At 43.5% G+C, this 22,739-nt stretch overlaps 1 long non-coding RNA gene across 1 annotated transcript; it reads right to left on the bottom strand.

The window, feature by feature from the left end:
• Window positions 1-7,458: 7,458 nt before the first annotated feature.
• LOC146174982 (uncharacterized) lies at window positions 7,459-19,579 on the bottom strand. Its single transcript, XR_014701738.1, has 3 exons — window positions 19,521-19,579; window positions 12,823-13,026; window positions 7,459-7,899 (listed from the first exon to the last, which is right to left on the bottom strand). It is a non-coding gene; the product is annotated as an uncharacterized LOC146174982 (long non-coding RNA).
• Between the last annotated feature and the right edge of the window lie 3,160 nt (window positions 19,580-22,739).

Raw genomic sequence — 22,739 nt, 5'->3', positions numbered from 1 at the left:
ATGGTGGCGTATATCGAAGGCAAAGCAGCACTTCCTGTGGAAGCTGCTTTCGGCATTCTTCTGTTTTCCGCGGTTTTTGCTAGGTTCTTCTGGTGCTGTGAACTCGACATCTAGCTTTTGATTGCACGGAACATGTTTTTAAACCCAAGATTGCGTTTGCATGTCCTGCTGCTTTTGTCCGCGTGGACGAACTTTCATGTCCTTCTCTACACGGTCGCTCGCATACAACATCAGCAACTTCGCCGCCGGATATGGATAGCTCACCGAGAAGCTTACCTGCACGCCACCCAAGCAGCGATGAGTTCAACTGTCGACCTGTGGGGTCTTTTGCAAGGTGAGAACATACGATTAGTAATGCAGGTCGAAGTCTTCACGAGTGCGGTGGTGGAGTTGCGCTTCATTTGAGTATTGAAACAGGCTGATGTAGGGTGCTGCACAGTGATTATTTTCTTTACCGGCAAATACGTGCCAGAATGAATTTTCATTTCATTTCTCTCTCAAAACTGCCTTTGATTAGGACTAAAGAGCCGGGGGACTAGGTTTAACTTCGGTGCGGCGGCAGGGTTTCGGTGGAGGTGAAATACGAAACCCCTGCGTAATGTGTAAAATCAGTCATGTTAAATTATCCGGCATCCTCGACTATGGCACCTCCCATGGCCTGAGGTCTTTTCGTACATTAAACCCCATGATACGTTATATTTGATTGAAAGTGAAGTTATTTGTTTCACGCCGTCGATTTTTTTTTTTTGCTCATTTTGAATTCTATTCCTGCCATAAATTTTGCCAACGTGACATAATATTTGTCAGTCTGAAAGCGTGTATATAATATATTGCATCAATGATGGCACCAGCCGTAAGGCGTATGGAATTTGTATGCTTTTAGTAACATATTCCTTCATCGTGCAGGAGCTTCGATGGAAATGAAACGGAAGAAAAAAATGATTTGGATGAAGACACGTACCGGGGACTGGTGGGACCGCATCATCGCAACGGAGTTCACCGATGCTGATTGGAAAGAAAACTTCAGAATGAGTTGTGCTTCTTTCAACGAACTAGTTGCTCTCATGACGCCATTTATGTCGCCAAAACAGCCCTGTGTGCGACATCCACTTTCAGTGGAGAAAAGAGTAGCCATAGCTCTGTACAAAATGGCAAGCTGTGCTGAATACCGAATCGTGGCAAAACAGTTCGGCATTCACAAAAGCAGCGTTAAAAATAATGCTTATATGTTTTGCCAAACACTAGTAGACTATTATATGAAGCAATTTATAGCCCTGCCTTCTGGAGAAGCGGCAGCTATCGCAAAGAGTTTTGAAATGCGATGCCATCTGCCACAGATTTTTGGTGAAATTGATGGTTCACATATTCCCGTTAAGGCACCTAAGAAGGGATATCGCGACTTCGTCAACAGAAAGATGTGGACCTCATACAACATGCAAGCCATAGTGGACAATCTAGGCCGGTAAGGAACATTTAGCAGGACTTCAAAGGCTTTGAGACCTTCTAATCTCATTATATATAAATCTCCTTGGGTATGCATGCGGATGCCTTGCTTTGTAGCAGCGCAGATAAAATCGGCGTAAATGAATGGAAAACTGTTCCCAAGACTGTTTTCAGAGGCTTATAATGACTAGAAGCACAATAACAATCTCATTTAATGAACTTCTCTTTTCCAGATTTCGCAGTGTAAAATGCAACGTCCCCGGAAGTGCGGCTGACGCTACTGTACTGTGGGGCCCCACAGCCCCTTTTTAGCGTTTCGAACCACGCGCGCTTTTTTCTGTTTGTGTTGGTGTCCGCCCGGGCAGCGTGAGTACGCATGAGCGAGCTGCCCGGAGCGGGGGCGGCATGTTATCGGCGCGAGACAGAGGGTAGATAAGCGCGTTGGAAGCAAGGCTCGGGGCTTTTTCGCCAGGGCCACAGAAGGGCGGCGTGGCAGCGTCCCAAGCCGGCGGGATGTACACGGACGACGGAGCGGAGTCCTGCGAGGCGAAGACGGAAGCGGCACCTTCAAGGAAGCCTTAGGAGTGTTAGCGTGAGTGCTGCCACGCGAGTAGCAATGTTCTTGTACCGTGATCAACGCTTTGGCCCTATTACTCGCCCATCGCGCCGCAGTGTGCTTTGTGTTGTCGCGGTGAAGCCCTGACCCTTGTTCCGTTTTATCCTCATAGTCCATTGTCGCGAACTTCGACGGCATGTTTCCAGCGCGGTTTTGACCAATGCTGTTTCTTTTCTATTTTATACTTTTCTGTTGATCCGGAATAAACCGGTGTTTTTAAGAAAGACTTGGTTTTCACTCGTCGGGCGAGACCATCGCTCGCGAACCCGTATTCTAGAAGGCGCAGCCTTCAGTACTTAGGCTGTCTTCTGTGTACCAGAGAAGCGGTCAACGCCTGCCTCAGGAAGAAAAAATATTCCAAGGCCGATATATATGTTTGAATATTGTGTGTTCGAGCAATTTAGCACATGTGCAAATTCCTCGAATAATATTTCTTTTCCGACGTTTTTGCTTTAGACGTTGTATTTATTGAAAATATGTATTCGAAGTAGTTACCCACATTAGATATAATCGTGCTCGTACACGTCATCGCAGGGCAAACTCTCTAGGGAGCAATAGTCGTTTAATGTATACCATAGCAGTGGCACAAATGTTGTGGAGCATGCTTTCGGATGGTTAAAAGGGCGATGGCGTATTACCTTGAAGCAAGCCGACATCAACTATTTATGCCGAAAGTGATTCTTGCTGCGTGCATACTGCACAACTTTTGCGAAGAGAGGGGTGAATCAGTAACTGATATGCAGATGGCAGACGTTTGAGATTCAGAACAAAATTATTTTAGCAGGCATCAACGAGACCTGTTAACACAAGGCCTGGTTGTGGGGTGCGAGATTTCTTGTGCGATTATTTAGCGCAATGTTTTCCCCTGCGTTCCTCAACATGGTGAGCATTTGTATTATGCTCATCAATGTGTATTCAAGCAGTTTTCTTTAAATGAAACAAATAAATTGAATGCATTAATACATATAGTCGTTGCTTGCTTGGCCTTGTCGTGCTGGAGTATCCCGCTGGTGCAAAACATCCTGCTGCATGTGTAGGACTCCAAGGTTTAATGGGAGCCTGTACGCTTGTGGCAATGGGCCTGCTGGGGTGCTGCTCCGTTGTGGAGGCTGCTGTGCATTGGCATATACTTATGAAGGGTGAGAATATGTATGCTGAAGGCCGAAATTCTGGGAGGTCTGGCTCATTAACTGCGATAGCATCGCCTGTGTTCTTTGAGGCAACAACGCAGTGGTGCCATTCATAATTTCTTTAAAATAGGATTTTTTTATTACCTCTTTTTGCTGCTCGAGCAATAATTTGGAGTGGTTCTCAAGCATATTAGCATTCCTCCTATGTTGTCCTTCCATCAGCAAGGCAAGGATCGGCAAACTTGCCTCGTCTCAGTCACTTTGCTGGTGGCACAGAACCGTGGCACTGCTTTCTGCTTAGAAAAAAAAATAAATATGAATGATGACAGAGCTTCAACCAGCAATGAGAAATGTGTCGGAACAAAACAGTATACCACTAGCAATATTAAGTAAAGAAAAGGGGACAAACACAAGAAATTTAACTTTTTGTTTTCGACCGATGGATCCGTTACGGCTGTTGATGAATGAGAAACTTGCGTTGCCTGACGTTACATGTAAATTTTAAGTTGTGATTTTTCCCCCTTTTTTAATTACATTCTACTGCAAACCTCATCTGCTCTATGCAGGATGGACAACAATTGAACTATATAAGAAACATTCACCACCTGATATGGACTTGTGCAGGGACAAGGGCATGAAGGACACAGATTCTGCGCTAAGTGGGACTTACCACGACAAGGGTAGAGGACTTTTTTTAAATGGCTCACCGACAACGCTAAGAGCGGCAGCATGCTCCGGTTCCTCACGGAAAACCATTTACATTAGTTTCTATAATATGCTTTATGGCAAGCTTGCATACAAAAAAAAAAGAAACAATATTCGCGACACCATAAGAAAACTGCGCAATTCAATAAATACAGATGAATGGTCCCAAACAGAAGATCGGCAGAGTATTCAGACAAAATTACATGTTAGAAAGATTATTTCCAGAATTTTTATTTTTAAGCGAATTGTTAAACTCGCTTCTCTAGATAAGAATCTAAACCTTCATTGCACCAAAGCGCCACACTGCACGTAAGCCAAAAGAATGACACGCCACTTACAAGTTGAGCAGCTTTGAGACAAGTCCGGGCTGTATTCCGGAAACTCCGCGCTTTCGTCAGCTGGCTCGGTCCTGCCTCTCGAATCACGCTGCCCGTCTTCATCATCACTTCTTTCTGCATATAATACCATAAATTTGTGTTAGCAAGGCAATGGCACGCGCTGTTTGCATGCAGTGAAGTCTTCTTTAGCAAATCACACGATGGGCAGAATTAAGTAGCTGCAATAAATGAAAAAAAAAAATTATTTATTGCACCGGCCTTTAGAGCCGGTTTCGTTCTGCAAACCACTACCACACATAAGCTTCCCTGCACTATGAAATTACTCGAGCCGTCTATGAATCCGAAAAAGTGTACCGGAGATGATTTTCCAGGCAGATGCGTGAGCGCTCTTCGCACGCCTATTGCGCGTGACAACCTCTCACCGTACGTTTCACCTCGGCTCGCGAATCGCACAGCTTAAATGAAACAAGGCGGGACGGGGACCACGCGCGTTTTGCACTGATGTAGAACACAACACGCCAGCATTGCACCTATGTCTAAAAAAAGGCAGCTCTCGCTACGTAGGGAAGCTGTTTACGAGGGTTTGCAAAATGCCTAGCAAAAGCATACCTATATATATATATATATATATATATATATATATATATATATATATATATATATATATATATATATATATATATATATATGAACGAAAGAAGCTAACAGTCGGCGAGGCCAAGGAAAGCGTTGGGGATGGTACTTTATGAGTTTATTTTTAATGTTTACTTGGATAATCACAGAAATTAGTAATGTAATCTGTTTAGGGGAAAGATAATTAGGCACAAAGTATATATATATATATATATATATATATATATATATATATATATATATATATATATATATATATATATATATGCGGGGGCTTTGACGGTGTGAGGAAGGAGTTAGGTAAAATGTGTTACATTTCACCGAAAAGCACCAGAGTCAACGCGAACTAAGCAGGTCTTACCTGTGCAGCTGTAGTCAGCTTCGACAGCTGCGTCGCTGTCCAAGCCGTAGTCCTGTGCTTCTACCATAGGGCGATGGGCTAAAATTGCCGTCCTCTCACTGAACCACCACCACTTTGACGGCGCCGCGCCGCGGAGCTTCTGCAGCTCCCTTTCCTAGTATAACACAAAATAACAATATACCCAGAGTTTGGAGCGTGAATATAGTAGTTTTCGAGTTCGAAGGATTGAGTAAAGTAGAAATAAAACACAAGACATACCTTGTATTTGCCTTTCAAATTTTTCCAGTGGGCGCGTAGCTGCTGCCATGTCCATGCGTAAACGAGGAGATTCATCTCTTCTTGCACGCGCACGAAGTGAACTTGGTTCCGCTGTCGACACGAGTCAAGAATTTCACCTATCCCCATTTCAGTAATAATAGCCAGAAATGCGCTAGTTTCTTCCGGCGAAAAATATACTCGCTGAGCGGACATCGTGGCGGTAGCCGCCGTTGCCATTGTCGCCATTTTGTGCCGGAGCTCTGCGAGGATGCCACCTGGCGGAAGCCCATGAAAATTCTCTTCCCATAATTCCTAATGCGATGCGGCCGGGTTTACATGCAGGCAGAAAGTCGACTTACCCCCCTCAATCCAGCCCCTCCTGGCGCATTAATGCGATGCGCTTTCCTAGCGCATTGCCCCTGTGCGAATGCACTGCGCTATTAAGCTGATGCGACGCGATGCGCTAGCTGTCGCATTCATGTTACCCGCGATACATTAGTGGTGCGGGGAGTCTACTCCAATTAGACTCAACTACACTCTGTCGCATTCATGTAAACACGGAAATAACCTGCGTGACCAGAATGTTTGCTCTCTCGTGGTGAGCTGCTCGTATTCCTCATGACAGCGGCGGCGACAACGGCGCGCACGTGCGTGTTTGGAGTCTAGGCTTATGTTCGGCCGTGGTTTTTGGCAAGCGAAAAGACAAATCACATCTTCTGACACCTTACGACAGCTCCGGCGTAGTCCAGAAGCCGGTCAACAAAGTCCTTTTTGTAAGTACCCCTCTTTGTTTACCTCCAGACAATTTGGAAATGAAATGTTCTGGGTGGTTTGTTGATTGCTCGATGTGGTGTTTCATTTCAATTTTTTTTTCAAGGAGGAAAAGCGATACACACACTGATTTCTAGGACAGCTGTCATTGCGAAATATCTAAGTTACGTAGCACAAAATAATATTTCTGGAATGGTAAGAGCATTAATATTTGATTTTGTTGAGATGCATCCAGGGGACATCGACAAATATTCACTTGCGGGATTAGCTAGATATATAGGTCATCTATCATTTGTGCTAGACAAGAATCTTGCTCGCTTTTACAGTTCAGCGAGCCGCTAAAGCGTTTTCACATACAAGCGTAGTCCAGAAAGCAGCCAGAAGGAGGTGGCGATGCAACGAAAATTTTAATTTTTGCACAAGTTGTATGCAGTCTAATATTACGTGACATCCTCTGCTTATTAACATGCGAACCTCCATTTTTCTTTTTTTGTAGAATGAACTTGATTTACTTTTCCTGCAGACTGTGTGGCTTTGAAATCTGTCTTGGCTTTCATTGCAAGTACCTTGTCCAGATGCTATATGCGAAAAGCCAGCGGTGGACCTGGCGGGAATGACTTATGCAAGGGTGGCTCCCAGGCAGCACACCAACATCGCACCAATCCCGGCCCAACGTCGACAAAAATTGGTACCAACATTGGCGTAACACTGGCTTTTTGAGAAATTACATTTTTATATATTGATCCGGCTTATATGCCAACATTGCACCTGTCTTGGCACTGCCAACATAGGCTATCAGCTGGCCGTGCCCCTAGTGTCACGTATTGGCATGCCACTAGTATTCACTGGCACATCTGACATTGGCAATAAACCGGCCGTGCCGCTAGTATCATATATTGGTATTTATTGGCATGCAACAAGTATTCATCGGCACACGTGGCCTGCCACTGTTAAGCCACCTTTAGCCATGCAGTTATTTCTCCCTTGCCCTTACTGCTGCCATTTGCTTAACTGTCACTCTGACAATTGTGGTTTTCTTATGCAGTCATTTCCCAATACCACCTTGCATGTCATCTCCTTAAGGAGCCATAAAAACCATGCAATTAAATGAGGCAAGCAAAATATTTTCCGAAAACATTTTATTGAGAGCTCATATGCTCCTAGCTCATAGAGCTCATGTAAATGCCACAAGGACACCAGAGGGCCAAAATGCAGTGCAGGAGGCATTGGATACAGGGTTAATATGGGAGAGGCTAGTAGGTGTAATTGGAAACAGGGCACTAAGCAGCACATGACCAGGTAGTGCAGGTAGAGGTGATTGGGTGCAGTGTGCATTGGTCATGATGGAAGGGGCTGGACATGTTGAGCAGGGTTGATGCACCATAGCCTTGTAGTGCGAGAGGTGTTGCAGGAATAGGAGGCTGAGCATGGGTGCATTTCAGGGCAGTGTCCACCATGGATGGAAAATGGCAGTGGACTGTGTTGAGCATGATAGTTGGCAGTGAAGGGTCAATGGATCAAGTGATGAGGTTGAGGGGGCGGGGGAAGCACATGGCCCAGGTAGTAAGCTGGGCACCCCGCAGGAAACAACCATTCAGGAACAGTTTGTTGAGGAGATTGGTCCGTGGGTCTTACAAATGACATCTGCACAGAAGACAAGCATATATCACAATAAGATCTAAACTCACCTTCTCAACACTTATCCAAACACATATTTGAAGTCTGGATGCTCTATACGATTGAGTACAAAATACAGTACCCCGCTATAGTAAAACCTCTGATATAGTAAAGTGAAACTGAAGTCCCAGTTCATCTTCCATAGGCAACTGTACATTTTCCCCCTTTATAGTAAAGATGTTTTTGGAAAAAATCGGTTAAAGTGCTTCTGGCCATGGCGACGACTCCCGCGCACTACCTAGAGTCGCGAAGCCAAGACTTTTTGTATTTGAAAACTGAACAATAACCCCGAGTGTTCGTTTAGGTGGCTTTACTACTAGCCATAGCAGCAGTCAGATGAGGGAAAGCGCGCAGCGCGAAGAAGAAGAAAGTAAAGCTGTCTACAAACATAGCAAGGAGGCAGCGTGTTCCATTTAGAAAGTAAAGGAGTAAACGTGCAGCAAGAAATAGGGAAGGGAAAGAAATGGGTCAACATACACTGCAATGTGCAGTACAAATCATGAGGCAGTGGTGGCAGAAAGTGGAGGTGCAGCGAGTAAGGTCTTACAGCACTTGAGTGCCATGCGAATTTATCACTTATTGCCTTTTAAAAGACAGAAAGAGCAAAAAGGGACACCATGTTCATGCAAGGCTTTAGTTTTTACGTGAAATCGAACTTGGTTGCATTTGTAATCACGTCTTCATGCTTCAAAGGTACTTTCACAAGATGTAGAGAAATTTTATAATGAAAAAATTACACAGAGAGATGATAAAAGCGAGATGGAAGGTATTTAGGCTTTTTTTTTTTCATTAAGCAACAAGACGTGTTCAGTAAGTGCCTATTTAACTACTAGACAGCACTTTCAGTACCATGTCATCACAGACCACTGATACAGTAAATACCATGATATAGTAAATATTTTTGCTGGCCTCAGTGGCTTTACTATAAAGGGGTTCTACTGTATATATTGAAGGCCTATTGCCACACATTCTTCTTTTAGAGCACTTTGCGACAGGTTTCTGGGCCTGCAAAGGCATGCAGCATCTTATGACGTAGGGATGATAAACCTATATGCAAAATAATATCCATTCCAGATACAAAAGAAAGATATTTGGAAGTAAAACCCTGCTTCCGGCAAACCGATAACTTCAGGTAGATGCTTACTGTTCATATAGAATTACAGTTCCTGAAAATCTGACGGTTCAGGCTCCAGAACTTTTAATTTTTAAAAAATTCTTAAACATTCCTGCAATAGACAATATGGATTACTAAGCATGCAAGACTGGATGATATTAAAGAACACATTAAAGAATATTTTTCTGCAGTACACCAGTTACAGGCACGCATACATTACTGCGGCCAGAATAAAGAAATAATTGCCCTGACAGAGTCAATGAAGCTATCTGCAATCAGCTAACTGAGGGAGATGTGTAGATCGCAGATATTCTCAAGGCTGTGTACGCATATAATATTCTCAAGATAACCGTACCATTTCAAGTTCCAGCTTTTTAGTTTTCACAGCTTTATTGCTTGCTGCATTCTACTATAAACAATTGCCTTAATTGTAATGTACCAAGGAATAGTTTTCATACAGTGCTCATTATAAATTAAAGATACCAGAACAACATGCACACAAACAAGAAATAAAGAACGGGACAGAGCGCCATTCACAACTGATTTATTGTGCAGAATAAAGTACATATATATCTCAGTGCCGGCATATGCGCAAAGAACCCATTCAGCATCATGTAGTTTAAGATATGTTCAAGAAGCCCATGCCTCATACCACAGCCTCTTTCTCTGAGAAAGCATTTCTTGAACATAGCTTATGTTAAACTACATGATGCTGAATGTGATGTAGCTGAATGTGTTCCTTGGGCATGTGCCTGCAGTGAGATATATATGTACTCTGTTCTGCACAATAAATCAGTTGTGAGTGGAACTCTGTCCCGTTTTTTTCTTGTGTGCGTGCATTGTTTTGGCGCCTTCAGTTTATAATAAATAAACACGAACAAGCCCAACAAGAAGTTCTAGTAATCATACAGTGCATGCTTGTTCAGCTAAAATTATTACAGTCAGCCTGCAATGAGCAATTGAACAAGTACTAGAAATTTACTTTGCATAAGCAGGAAAATGTTATGCTAGATCTGAGTACAATGATATTGTACTTCCTTATCAGCTAGCAGCCTACCAGGTATGCATTTTCCCTCATCACAGCTAATCATATGGCCATACCATCGGCAACCTTCCACGTGCAAGATTATATTCAGTTAGGCATACATGGGTGATTTTATGTCCAGGTAACAGGTGTGGTGCTCGGGCATCTGATTTCTTAAAACCAATTCATAGTAGTTGTTGGTATAGAGAATAGTAATCTGCCTGAATATCTGAGGCCAAATATTATTTTCATTGCTTAAGCACACCATAAAATACAATGCTTGATGTGACTATGGGATCATAAAAAAACGATACATCTAGCATAACAGTGATTTTTCACTTTCACCCTATCACAATAAGTTCCTTGAAAAACCAGTTTAATCCTGAGCTGAAAAGTTGTTTCGCACACATTTTACATTTCAGTATCTATAAAACGTTGCTATTTTGTGAATATATTTCAAAATCAAAATTTCTTAACAGACTCACAAATTGTTTTTTTTTTTCAAAAATGGACAATATTTTGTACTCAAATTAAAAATAAGATTGTATCTGGAGAAATAGTACTGTTTGCAGAACAAAACAGCACATACGCAAGAAATCATCAATATCACTCACATTTAATGTGCAATACACGAAATGAGAGTTCACCTAAAATTACAAGTACAATAGCCCTGTTTACATGGACTCGACAGCACCGGGTTGAATCATCGTTGAGTAAGCAAGGTCATCATTCTCGACCCGGCTGATGTCTACATGAACTCGCTTTCTAGTGAGTAAGTATCGTAGCAGAGCGTTGCATCGAGATTCGAAGTTATTGTGCAAGTTCTTACTCGTATTTGATCCCATTGCCTTTTACTATCGAGAGCTTCGATTATTTTTTATCGTTGATGAGCGCTAAAAAGCATTCATTTCGAGTGACGCCCGTCGCCGCTCCAGAGGCTTTTTCATAGCCCAGAGTTCCCCATAACTAGACTCCCTGACTGGACAGCGTCTACATGCCTTTAGATAAGCGGGTCAAGCGAATTAACCTACCCCCTGCAAGCGAGTTAATGCAACCCGCTCCGCCGCCTATTTTACTCGACCCTTCTGTGTATACATGAACCCCACAACTGATTTTTCACTCGGCAGATGTACTCGACCCAATACTGCCGAGTTCATGTATACAGGGGTGGAACGCACGTGTAACAAGTAGCAATGCTGCTAAGAATCCAATCTGCTTTCTTCTGGCTCCGCATCCAGTTTTCTAAAAAAATATCTTGTCTGACAAAGGAGGATATTTGGAGTTAAGCAGCTAAGCAACACAAGATCCATATGCTTGCTCTAACGCATGACTCCTCAGTGCACTTACAGTTGCAATTTGCTTGGTCATGTGGCAGTTCACTAAACCGTCTGACTAGACATGACAATCAAAAACATAATCGGCGGATCATTTCTACTTTTATTAAGACATGCAAAAGCTTTTTGGTTTTTGACAAAACATTCAGAGAATGCGGGAGTTTGGCAGTTTTATACGTCTTATTTCGTTTGGCAGTTGCAAGGGGATGTAGAAGAAGAAATATGAGTAGGGAATATAAGGGGTGACAACATCCCGAAATGAAACTAATGGACCAATGATGTACACTGCGTATCTTAAGTGACGTCACTGGTAACATCAAACACAGAAAATCGTCCTTGAGTATGACAAATTTGAAGCCCAGGAGGTGAGTTAGTTGTGGGCAAGTAATTGGTAAAGGGCAGTCCCCCTGAGAGGTAGGCGGCAAGATCACTGCCACCCATTATGGGGAAAGCCGTGGCAAGCATGCAGGCAAAGGTGCACTTATATAAGAGCAATAAATGCACAAGGAATGCACGCCTGAATGAGCAGCTGCACTAATAATTTCCCTTTGTCTTGCAGCCCACCCCTCCTGCACTGTAAGCAAGTCTGCTCTGTTTTTCGAACACAGTAGCATATGCAAAAACAAACAGAATGTCCTCTAAAATTTACAAAATTTGCACGAGTATTGCATGATGATCTCCTTTCTGCAAATGTCTTGCTCTAGGGTTACAGAATAAATTCATTGCAGCTGCGAATAAAGCGAGTTGGGAGCTAATGGCAAATCTCAATAGCTTGGGGAGAGAATTGATTATAATTGTCACTTTGAGCAAATAGCCTGGTTTAAATCAAAGTAATATTACATCTACATGACTGAAGCCAGTGTAGGCAACCAGAAATGTACAAGCAGCCAGTAACTGCATGTCTGTATGAACAAATACATACAGTGCAGGCAGCAGTAATGAAGGGAGAGTGGAAGGCAAATAACCTGAGCAATACTTAATGGCTTTCTTCTCTGAAACCTCAATACAGGCTTCCTGCGAATTCTTGTAATGCAAGCATAATCAAGTATGCTAAATATTCCATCACTTAAAGCACCTGCTCTCCCGTGTTACGCAAATGACAACTACTTCGTCAGTTCAACAAGCTATGTCTGTTATTGTGCTATTACACCACAGGTTCACTCAATCATGCCTCAATTTGAAATAGCCACATACTGTTGAAATAAAGCAACGAAATATAGCACCATCTATTAAAGCACTGTCAGGGACATGAAGGATATTATTTTCTGCATACTGTGGGCAAGACTTCTGAACAAGTAAGTCTTGAGCTAAAAAGCTAGAAAAAGTCATATTGCATGCAGTCATATAGCGAAAAGCCAGCAGAGCCTTTTTTTAAAGCCTTTATATAAAGCAAAACAAAGGCAACGTGTCATACCTACCGAGGCAATGCTTCCTTACACACAGCATGTTTCATGGCAAGGCTCCCACAGTTGTTGCCAGGTTATGCAGCACCAAAATGATGATGATGTTGTCTGCCTCACATTCACGCAGCACTCCTTTGATGGCAGATGATTGCTTGTGCAAAAGCAGTGCGATGATACAAGTGGAGCAGCTGGACTGCGGGCGTTATAGAGCAAAGAGCCCTAAATGCAAGGAAAGAAAGTCTCCATTAAATCGATGCCTCTAAATCATGATAAAAGCATACCACGGCTCTTCTCTGTTTAGTTAATCTATAATTTAAATTGAAAGCTGTCTCAAAAACAAAAATACTAATTGCAACTCTATGTTACACATAGTATATAACATAGCTGTGCCAGGGCGGTGGGGCGATCAGTTAGCATAACGACCGGAAAATGCATACTGATGTTTCATGCAGTCTTGATGCTAGAGCAAAGTGTCATGGTGCGGAGAACAAAATTAAAAGCATGCACGGGCGCCAAACGTGTGCTACACAACCGACGCGACTAGAGGTGTGCACGGGCATAAATTTTGAGCCCGAGCCGGGCGTCATGCTACAAACCCGAACCCGGCCTGGGCACGGCGAAAGCGCAGGGAGCCGAGCGCTCAAGATGTGTCCTGCTTTTCTGTTGCAGACCCTGTTGCTGTTAACCGCCGCTGCACAAACTTCACCCCCACGTGTCGACAACGCTATCGACGACGTGGCTACAAAAGAGTGCCTTCATCCTGGTATCTACGTCTACAGCCCTTATTCGTCCGTCTACGTCGGAACCGTGACATCATCAGCCTCGACAGCTATAAATCCAACACTTCACCCCGGATTCATCAGTGGGCACGGCGAAAGCGCAGGGAGCCGAGCGCTCAAGATGTGTCCTGCTTTTCTGTTGCAGACCCTGTTGCTGTTAACCGCCGCTGCACAAACTTCACCCCCACGTGTCGACAACTCTATCGACGACGTGGCTACAAAAGAGTGCCTTCATCCTGGTATCTACGTCTACAGCCCTTATTCGTCCGTCTACGTCGGAACCGTGACATCATCAGCCTCGACAGCTATAAATCCAACACTTCACCCCGGATTCATCAGTGGGCACGGCGAAAGCGCAGGGAGCCGAGCGCTCAAGATGTGTCCTGCTTTTCTGTTGCAGGTTAGTCCAATTTGGTCATGTAGAAGTGATGACAGGTTTTTGATTCTAGTGCCGTGCCCGCACATGGTTAGAACTGTTATAGAGTTTGTCTATACATGCATGCTTTTATTATGTGGTGATGTGGAAGAGAACCCTGGTCCCCCAGTTGCTGAAATGTTAGAGTCCTTGTTACAAGGTCAACAAGCTATTAGAAATGATATAGCTGAGGTGAAAAAGATGGTGGACGAAACCGAAAGAAAATTGAACAACTTTAGTTTTTGCGTCACCAACCTTGAAGACAGTGTCAAACCAATATCTGCTAAAACAAATGTTATTGATAACATGTGTGCCTGTGTCACAAAAATTCAGGAACAAATAAAATGGCAGCATTCAAAATTAATAGATCTTGAGGACAGAAGCCGAAGAGCGAATCTTGTGGTTTTTGGAATAAAGAAAACATCGGACGAAACTGAAGCTAGTCTCCGGGAAAAGGTGCTAAATGAAGTCTTTCGTGATAAACTTGGCGTGAGCTGTTCATCTGTAGCACGTATTAATCGCCTCGGTAAACAGTCTACACATCAGCCAGTTATATTGTACTTCCAGGACTATTTAGAAAAGCAAGCGGTTTTGCGTAATACTTTTAAGCTGAAGGGTACGAATATATACATTAAAAATGATTTCTCGGCCGATACTTTAAGGAAACGAAAACTTCTTTGGGAATGCGCTAAGAAGGAAAAAGCGAATGGCAAAAAGGTAGCATTGATAAACAACAGGCTTAAAATTGACAATAGGTTCTTCATATGGGATGACGTTGTGAATAACCAAAGACCAGTCGAAGCGGTAGGAAGGGAGCTGTGTGATAAATAGCAATTACAGCATCCGACGCATGAGCTGCGCATGCTGTCACTAAACGCTAGAAGTATAGTGAACAAGGTTGATAAACTAGAAGCATTGCTTCTTTCTTACGATCCTGATATTTTAGCTATGACAGAAACTTGGCTACATGACGGGATTTGTGATGACGAAATAATCCCACCCGGTTACATCTTATTCAGGCGAGATCGTGGTTCACGTGGTGGGGGCGTTGCAGTTATCGTTAAATCTGACACCTGTGTGACCGTTCTGGACCAAATCCCTGAACATGAAAGCTTATTGTTGAAAGTTTCATTGCATGGATTTTCTTTCTTGTTATGCACTGTTTATCGTACACCCGATGCGTCCGAATTATTTCTTGAACAACTGAGTGAACATCTTTTAAATTTACGGAACAAAAATGTTATTCTAACCGGTGATTTTAATCTACCGCACATTAACTGGAAGCGCCCTGTGTATGGGAACTGCAAGAATGCTGACGCTTTACTGGACATTATGTATGGATTATGTATCGAACAAATTGTGACTGAATGTACCCGCGAAGATGCTGTGTTAGATCTTCTCTTTGTTAGCCAAATGCTGTGTAATAGTGTTATTAGCATCGAACCTGGTATTTCCGATCACCGTTTAGTGTATTTTTGCTGGAAAACAAAACAAATCACGAGGCCCGCCCAAAATTATAAGACCATAAAAAAAGATTTTTGCCGCGCAAATGACACGGCCATCATTGATTACTTGGCAGATAATCTAGATAATAATATTGAGCAAGATGTGCATGGCTTATGGAATCGATTCACTAGTGCTATTCGATATTGTATTGAACATTTCGTGCCCACAAGACATGTAAATAAAAATCGAAAAAACCCATGGATTGACAGGGACATGATACACACCAGCCGCAAACTGAAACGTGTAAGAAAAAGGGGCGAAAGGCAATCACAAAAGTTCCACGATTTAAAGCGCAATTTAACTGAGAAGATTAAGATCGCAAGAAAGCGATACTTCAATACAACACTTCCTCAATTTTTAAAGAACGATTCATCTAAATTTTGGCGTTATCTCGCGCAAGGGAAGGACGATGTTAAGGAACTCAGGGTAAATGGTAAATTAGTAAAGGAAGGCAGAGAAATTGCGCAGGTTTTCAATGAGTACTTTCAAACTGTTTTTTCAACTCGCAGTGAGCAAAATACCTTAAACTCAGAGATAAATTTTGAGGATGTACCTGTCATTTCGGCTGAAGGAGTCCTAACATTGTTACGCAACCTGGATGAAAAGAAAAGCCCAGGCCCAGATGCTCTTCATAATTCATTCTTAAAACGCTACGCTCCGCAGATTGCACCTTTTCTGGCAAAGATTTTTCAAGTTTCTATCAGTACTGGTAAAGTACCCTCTGATTGGAATCGGGCACGTGTTATACCATTGCACAAAAAGGGAGATAAATTCACAGTGTCTAACTACAGACCTGTATCTATAACGTCCACATGTTGCAAGCTACTAGAGCATATTCTGGCTGGTTATATTTGGGATTACCTATCAGAAAACCACCTTTTATCGCCACACCAGCACCGGTTCAGGAAAGGAATGTCCACTGTCACGCAATTGGTAACCACTGTACACGAATTCGCTACGACACTTGATAACTCCGGTCAAGTTGACGTGCTATTGTTAGATTTTTGCAAAGCGTTTGATAAAGTTGAGCACGGAAAATTGCTCTATAAGTTAAAATACATTGGCCTCCCGAGTTACCTTGTATACTGGATAAGTTCATACCTTAATAACAGAGATCAATTCGTAGAAATTAATGGAAATTTTTCTGATGTCCTCACTGTAAGCTCCGGAGTGCCTCAAGGCAGTGTGTTAGGCCCTCTGCTTTTTTTATTATATATTGATGATTTAACCCAAGTAATTCCTGACTCTGTCTCTATTCGACTGTTTGCAGATGACTGTATTATTTATAAAAGCATTACCTCAGATAACGACCACGCGCTATTGCAGCAATCTGTTTTTTCCATAGAACAGTGGTGTAAAGACTGGTGTATGGAACTTAACACGCAAAAGACGGTGCTTCTTAGAGTAACTCGTAAAAAGAATTTCAGTTCATTTCAGTATCGCTTACACAACTGTCTCATTTCCGAAGTTTCTAGTTATAAATATCTTGGCGTTACTATTACCAATAATCTCTCCTGGAGTGCTCACATTTCAAATATTTGTTCATCAGCTTTTAAGAAACTTTGTTTTATCAGACGTAAACTCAAAGATGCTCCATCCAATCTTAAACTACTGGATTACACCACATACGTCAGGTCTACACTTGAGTATGCTGCGATCATCTGGGACCCTCACACTAAAAAAGACATTTATCGAATTGAACAAATACAGAGAAAAGCGGTGAGGTTCATTTTTAATAAATATCAAAGAACGGACTCTCCTACTAACCTCATGACCGCCAACAACATTCCGCTCCTAGAAACTCGCAGGAAAATGACTCGTTTACTCTTTTTGTATAAAATTTTAAACAACCAAATAAACCTCAGTCCTCCACCGTGTGTGAAAGTTCCCAACACTAGGCGGACACGTCATCACCATAGTCACTCACTGCAGCCAATTTATGCAAAATCTAAATCCTTTCTGCATAGTTTTTATCCAAGGACAATTTCTGAATGGAACACTCTCCCAGAAAGCTTAATTCAGTCTCCAGACTTTGACCAGGCTCTACAGCAACATCTGTTTGGTTGACTTCGATTGTATTGTATTGTTACTTTGATGTCGCACAAAGGTTTTTCATGTTTTCCCTTTTTTTTTTCTCTCCGGCTGTTGGTCAACACATTTCATGTCATTACATTGCCTCTGTTTGTTAGTTTTGTGGGTGCCTCGTGTGATTTATTGCGTTTCTTGTGCGCTGTATATATGTATGCCACTCCTGCTAGGACCGGAATACTGGTCTGCAGTATCTTGAAATAAATAAATAAATAAATAACTGAAATTGTCTGAGCCCACCCAGCGCTCACACTGAAGGCTCCCGCCCTGCTGGACATGCTATAACAGACCAGTTGCAAAACCTACAAGTCGGCTTCCCTATGAGGCAGGAATTCATGCACAGTGGCGACAGAACCTGATTCAGGGATAATAGTTAGGTGCAGTACATGCATCTACCACAGTCCACGCTGCTTGGGATGCAGTTCCCCACGCACAGGCAATTGTCAGAGAAAGGTTTTCAGGCATTCTTAACACCGGAATAAAGGGGGGAGCACTGTCACCCTAGGGGTGAAGAAAGAAAATTTAGAAAAGGGACACTAACCGGAGAGGGTAATAGCGGGGCGACAATGGGCACGCGAATGATACTGTGACGAATGGGCAAGAGGTGCGGGAATTACCCTTCCCGTCAGGCGATGTGCTAGCACTGTACCCAACTATTACCCCAAAGTCTATGCCACCATTGTGCAGGAATGTCTGCCGAACCGGGAAGCTGACGTGTAGGTTTTGCAACTGATCTATTGCAGCTGAAGCAACGATCCAGAAAGAAAAAAATAGGCCACAATCCCTGGCGATGCATCGCGCGACGACGACGATAACGCCTGTCGCTGCCGCTAGTGCACATCGCACAGAGCGAAGGACCTCAGCGACAGAGACGCGTTTTCAGCCTTGCTTTGTTAGCGCCGCCTCTTCGTTTAGTAAATGAGTATAGTTACGCTATATCCAGTTTCTTGCACTAAACAGCAACACTGATGAAATTTCTTGAAAAGCGTCGAGCCCCCCTCCCCCCTTCCCCGCCCCCCCCAAAAAAAATGGTCCCAGCGCAGCGGCGTGCTACTATACTGCGATGCAGACATGATTGAAAGCAGTGGCGTTTTTCTGCAACTTTCGAAAATTAGCAATATCTAGCCACACTAGCCTTTTTTGTTTTGCAATACTACCCTACCAAGCTTTTACTAAACCGTTTCGATGCGCTCATATATGCACGGATCAGACGAAATGAGCGTCTGCAGGATTTTCGCTCATACCGGACAAGGGAAACAAACTTTGCATGCAAAAAAAAAACAAAAAAAAACAACGAAGGTGAGTACCCCAAAGCCTTTTGCGATTGGCTGCCTCGCGAGCTGGTTCCAGCATCATGAGCGATTTCTAAAAACCCAGAACCTGGGCGACAGCGCCGAGCGGCAATCCTTTAGCGGTCCTCAGCTCACTGCGCATAGTGCTGCCGCGCGACTCATGCGGTTAGCGTTTTCTCGCACCAGACACGAAAATATATGCTTTTGCCCGCACTCCACCGACTCCGCCCGAGGTCACCCGAGCGGCCGAGCCAAGTGACGGCTATACGCCGTTCCAGCCACTGTAACGCCGTGAATATCCGAAGTTGGCTTTTAGGGCTACGATGCTACGCAGTTGTTTACTTTAGGAAATCAGTACTCTGCAAAACAGCAACGGTTTAACTTGAAATAAGCTGCAAAATGATCGGAATCAAGTCGCGCATACTTGAGAACCACTTTTGAAAAGTTAACAACGTAAGAAATATGCTAAAAGAAGACAAATCTCCCTAGCACATGACTTACGCAGCCTGCAGCAAAAATGAAATGTAAGACAACGCTTGTAATTTAAAAAATGCTCAATCTAAGAGGCTAATATTTTGCTCCAATATACACAAACGCTTTATAAAACCTGAATGAAAAAATTTGAGAACTTACATGGAATATTTCTTGAAGAAAGAAGCATTTTCCGTGCGCGGTGCCACCGGACGTCGAGCCGAGCGAACGAGCGGCCGTTAGAGGGACGAAAGAACGGAGCGCCCTCTTTGAAACAAAATACAACTGCCGCCGTCATGCCGGCTAAGCGATTGTCGCGTCATCCTTCGAGCTTTTTAGTAATCGCTTTTTCAGCAGATCGATGGTCTCGGTTTCGTACCCTCCGTTTAGCAAGCGTTTCCTAGATGACAGGACTTGAATCAGCCTTGAACGATGCGCTGCTGTTGCTGCTCATCTATGTAGGCATGGATGTAGGGCTCTGTGCTAGCAGCGAAGCGCGTCGTCGCCCTGGAGAGGCGCCTAGCTGTTTTGTTTACAACACCCAAACCTGTTCAAGTTGTATTTTGTGAATGCTGTGTTCTACTACGAATAGTTTGCTCACTTTTAGCATACCAACGAAAATGCTTTCATACAATAGTGCTCAATCGAGTGGAATATTTCAATCACCCTGAAATGAGGATTTGAAGCAAGTTTGTTGAAAATTATTGAGCTAAGCATCTAAGTACCACGACTTGCCACCTCTTTATAAGGTAGTTGCATACCATGCTTACATTTTTTCTCATATATCCGCACCGTCAGCATCATTCTACCTGCTAGATTAGTCGTTTGTTGGCCCGATTCATTAGGCGCTTGTTTCTTTCTTAGTTTAGTTTCTTGCGTATATTTTATTGGCCAAGAAAATGCGGTAAAAGCACATTTCTCTATGCAACCTGTTGTGAGAGCCCGGAAATGTTTGAAAGAAGTCTCCAGTCTGTTAGCGTTTGTCTTTTTATCACTGCGCAATTCCTTCCCCTGGGCGGCGGCCGTCCGCCCCTTGGACCCTGAGTGGCGCGTCGACCCGTCCACCGCTTTGGCGCACCTGCATGGATTTCGACGCGCGCATGCAACCTCGGACCTTGCTCGCATCGCATGCGGTGAGAGAGAGCGATCGGGGAACGACAGGAGTGCGAAGTGCGCGAGCCTCGAGGACGGGATTGAGCGGTGCGTCAGCACGGAGAGCAGGCGTTGGAAAACTGTGCGAACGAGCGTGTGCGAAACAAAGATGTGTCATTGTAATCTAGTTGTTAATATACCCATTGTACCTTTTCGTATTTCATTTGTGTTTCCAGTCTTTTCTTTCACATTTTTTTTTTCGTTCAAATGCTAACAAGTCAGTTTACATGTGGGTATCTTCTCTCCATACACAATATTTGTAAAAAAAAAAAACTACCTTCCCCGCGCACGCCTGTAACTGTTCCACCACGGAGGTAGTTAGAGAATAAATAAGCTTTGATACCGAATTAAGCTTAATTGTAAAACAACGACTGCTTTATTTAGTTTTTGAACTCTACAGTTATTCCTTCTTGCCATATGTAGCGCAAGCATTGTATTGCAGTGAACGACGACGGAATCGCGAAATTGGGGGTGTGAATAAAAGCGGAGAAACGTTACAGACTTCTTTTTTTCGCACTTGTGCGAAAAAAAGAACAAACAAACAAGAAATTCCAAAATTATGCTATCCATGCACTTGGCATGGCGTCGAATCAAAGTTGTTCTTAGCTGCTGCTCTTGTATACTGGCCGCTACACGAAGCTATTTTGTGTTCCTATGAAATTCAGTGTGACAAAGACCCCCGCGGATATATTTCGCGTTTCAAGTTCTTGTGAAATGTGGAAGCCGGCCCGCCGCCGTGCCGCGGGCGACTCTATAGCTGGCTCTGCGATCATTTTTGCCACTGCAGTGATTTGAATATTCGCGGCTTGTTTAGCAAATAGCTGGCGTACTCGTTTGCCGAATGAGTGTTTCAAGATAATCATAGAGCATTGACCAGTACCGTATGTGTGCGATATTCCATCAGTGATTAATGCGCCATGGTCATTGTAGTCGTATTTTTGATTTTACACGTATGGAATGGTCTACTCTTGCAAAGCCTAAGACGTCAGTTACGCTAGCTGCACGTATGTCAAATAGGTATATGAAAGAAATAGAGCCTTAAAGTATAGCGGCTGACGCACTGCGTCGTAAATTCCCGTCCGGGCGGCGGCTGTGTGCACCTTGAACCACAAGTGGAGCGTCAGGGCCTGCGTCTTGGATTGCATCGCGCAGCGTGTAACCCGACAACCCCACCTGCAGAGCGCATCCACTCGGGCAAGTCGGCGCCGCTGTTGCTGGCGCCGTGCCTCAATGTTTTTCTTCCTTTGTTTGTGATGTTTTCAATGCACCCTAGCAAGCAGCGAACAGAGCGTCCATATTTCGGCGCGAGTGAGTGCCCTCAGTGGACTGGAACAGAAGTGCGCGGTGTGTCGTCAACAACAGCGGACGCTTGAGAAAAAACAAATGTGCGAACGAGTGCGATGAAGAAAAGTGAAACTGTAACCCAGTTATTTGTTTCAGCATAACCTTAATATTATTCATACTGAGATTGTACGTGCAGTGTTTTCTCTCCATTTTTTTCTAATACTTCACTTCTTAGAGCGACAACGAAGCAGGAAGTGTCAATACGATTTGCCATATGTGGGAACGTTCATGCATGCGCGGACCGACGTTTAATTTACAGCTCAATAACCCAGCTTTAATTACATCACCATTGTTGAATCGTTTAAGCGAAAGTATGTGCTGCGATGCATCGTATTCGTATAGCTTGAACGGCCAAGTGTATTTTTAAAGTGTATTTCGATGGAACCGCACTCGCCATAGTCGATCTGAGTCACGTACGAGCCTTAATAGGCCGACGCTTATCGCTCATTAATTGCATCGCACTGCATGCGTGTCCTGCGGTAATCGTCTGTTTGAAGCCACTGTTGTTAAAACTGATACACTCGGAGGCAAAGAAATTTGCTAAAACTTTTGGAATTCTCTTCACCTAGAGCAGCAGGAATCACCACGGGAGCAGCCATGGAAGAACCTAGACCATTGCCGAATAGAATACAAAAAATAGCAACCATTGCCTATGCACGATATATGACATGTCGTTTTGATTCTTTCTGATCTCTCGGTCGGCGTGGAGCTATTTATCGCCGCCGCCGCCCGGACCAGCAAACGGTGGTGAACTTATTTGATGCCGTTGACCGATCGTCGGTCTCATCCAAATTCGTCACAGTATACATGTGGATTGATTACAGTGCCAGCTTAAGTCAATGAAGATCTAGTGTAAAAGAACATGGTGTAATCCCAAGCAACATC

The sequence above is a fragment of the Amblyomma maculatum genome, chromosome 11 (assembly GCF_055883805.1).
Source record: "Amblyomma maculatum isolate TAMU_Amacu chromosome 11, ASM5588380v1, whole genome shotgun sequence".
NCBI classification, from domain to species: domain Eukaryota; kingdom Metazoa; phylum Arthropoda; class Arachnida; order Ixodida; family Ixodidae; genus Amblyomma; species Amblyomma maculatum.
The sequence above is the reverse complement of the archived record's forward strand: the minus strand, read 5'-3'. Positions and strand labels throughout refer to the sequence as shown.